Source organism: Strongylocentrotus purpuratus, unplaced genomic scaffold (genome assembly GCF_000002235.5).
Source record: "Strongylocentrotus purpuratus isolate Spur 01 unplaced genomic scaffold, Spur_5.0 spur5_scaffold_18, whole genome shotgun sequence".
In the NCBI taxonomy this organism is placed as follows: domain Eukaryota; kingdom Metazoa; phylum Echinodermata; class Echinoidea; order Camarodonta; family Strongylocentrotidae; genus Strongylocentrotus; species Strongylocentrotus purpuratus.
The window spans coordinates 5,891,233-5,893,888 of NW_022145603.1; positions in this window are offsets into that span (position 1 = coordinate 5,891,233).

A 2,656-nucleotide genomic window follows, 5' to 3' on the forward strand; every position below is an offset into this window, starting at 1 on the left:
GAAACTGATATGATTCAGGATTTGAGATCGATATGGAGTATGTATACATGTATACTCGTACACATTAAGGAAAAGAATCACTCAGACAATTTTTAAAGCATTTATATATAAAGTAAGATGTGAAACTTAAAAGATAAAACCAGTTATGGTCATGCGACTGCATTGTGAAAGGATTGTTGTGGAATCGATCAGAAAAGGTTGATCATCTAGCATATAAGTCTTGGTGTGTACTGCAAGGTTCTAAAATCATCGAAATGATAAAAAATTGGCCCAGTCTTGGTAAAGTTACAAGCACTGTACACAGAAAGATGTATATGGGACTACACACAAGTGCGCGACACATGCGTTATATCTATCAAGTCCAAATAGATATAATAATTTACCAAATATATCAATTAGTAGGCAGTTTCTCGGCAAAATTTGTATGATCACGTACTAGTCAAAACATTGTGTGCGGGCAAGCACTGAATCAAATGACCGGGGTAATAGTATATTTGTCAAGCGCGTAGAAACATTACTGTTATAGATACTTTTCTTTGGTAAACTTATCTACACATTGCCTATAGAGTATGTCAAGTTTTTATGAAAGACACAAGATAAGATGTATATAAATAAGCAGTAACTAATAAGTAACAAGACATGGTGGTATACAAATAAAGTATATTGCTCCTTCTTAATGACGACGGTTAAAGTTGTCATAGCGATAGATGCTAAATAAAAATGTGCCTTTTTTGATACACATGATCTGTTTGTATGCAATGGTTGAAATCAACATCACGTTTAAATATTGCCTTCAGTACAGCAATTATAATTTGTATTCATCTCAATAATGTTGTGTAAATTTAACTGTTAGTTATGGCCGAATAAAGCTTTCAATGTACACCATAAAAATATGTTATGTATCTTCATTTTAGCATTACTATAATTACATTAAAATCTTATGTCTTTACACATTTACAAGTTATCACGTACTGACGTAGGTCATGCAATACACAGGCACTGTAGAACACAACTTATTTACAAGAAGTGACAATCACTTTTTTTTTTAAACTTTACAATTGCATGCAGTACCAAAATAAGAATACTGAAAAACACTGCATTATGGACAAGTATGAATCAAGTAAGATGTTAAATTAATTCACTACTGTTATTCATTATAGTATACTGATACAACAATTTTTAATATTTTTTTTAATTTATTTCTTTTTATTTCTCCACTTTCCCTTTAGCCATGTACCTTCATGTTGTTATATATGTTAAAGGTGTCGCTCTGGACCTATAACATATGATAAGACAAAAAATCCACCAGTTATTTCTGATTTCTATCAAATTTTTAGATTTTGTGTTGTTGTTGTTGTTTGGTATTATCGGCGTTTCATTCTTTTTTAGAATATTTACGCCTTTCACTTTATTTCTTTTTTTTTCCTTCTATTTTTGGTACTATTTGTCAATTCATATTCATCTCTTTTTTTTGGATAATATAATCTCAGATCTACTGGTCCATGAAAACCCCTCACCGCAATTGGCACCTTCCTGCCAGACCGGCGCGGTACATTGCGCAATCTTCTCGGCCATCATTGGCCTAGGCAACTCTGGTGCCGGTGAGAGGATTCTGGGGTAGATCTTTTGAGTCTCTTGTTTGGGGTTTACCGTCCTCAATCCGTCTTTACTCTTTCTTACCTTTTCTCTTCTAGTATTTTTCCATTTTGTAAAACCTTATTTTTCTATCAAAGTGGGTATCAACATCTTAGGGCATTTGGTTGTCGTGCGATATGTGCCAAAAAAAAAATGTGGATTTAGTAATTCCTTTTTGAATGAAACATGGATTTAGCTTCTTTTGGAATTGAATGGATTTAGCTCCTTTTGGAATGAAACTGTAATAATGTTGTTTACTTTCTTTTCGAAAGGTTATATTTATGTGTGATTTCACTATTATTATTTAAAAGGAAAGGTTTGCTGCTAAATTTGAATAAAATTTCAGTGACTTTATTGAGAAAATATGATTTATTTTTTATTTTTTAGGTACAATAACATGTTTCATTCCAAAAGGAGCTAAATCCACGAAAATAAAAAATCAAAAAATTTAGTAAACATCAGAAAAGCCGAAGGGAAGATTTTTTCTTATCATTATTGGCAGATAATCAGGTCCATGCAGGGTGACACCTTTAACATATATAACAACATGAAGGTATACATGGCTAAAGGGAAAGTGGAGAAATAAAAAGGCAATTTACTCAGAAGTACCCAAAGTGGATTTGGCTCCTTTTGGAATGAAACTCTTCACATATTATAAAAGGAAGACAAGTAATATAAAAGGAAAAACGAAGGCCCACGTCATTTACATAGAAGGTAGGTGGACAGATAACCTCGATGTTTTTAATCTAATTTCATCTGGGAGATCATTCCACAGCTTTGTTCCTACAAACGAAATACAAAATTGCCCTTGCGTTGTCTCACATATTGGTTGATAGAGTCAGTGGCGGATCCAGGGGGGGGGGCCCGGGGGGCCCGGGCCCCCCCCCCTTGAGAAAAAAATCATGTAAAATCACGTGATTTTTACCTTTTTTGGGGGTTGGGCCCCCCCCCTGGCGCTCAAGGGGGGGGTGCAAATAGAAATTTTTTTGATGATCAAAAAAAAAAAATGTGCTCACTACCC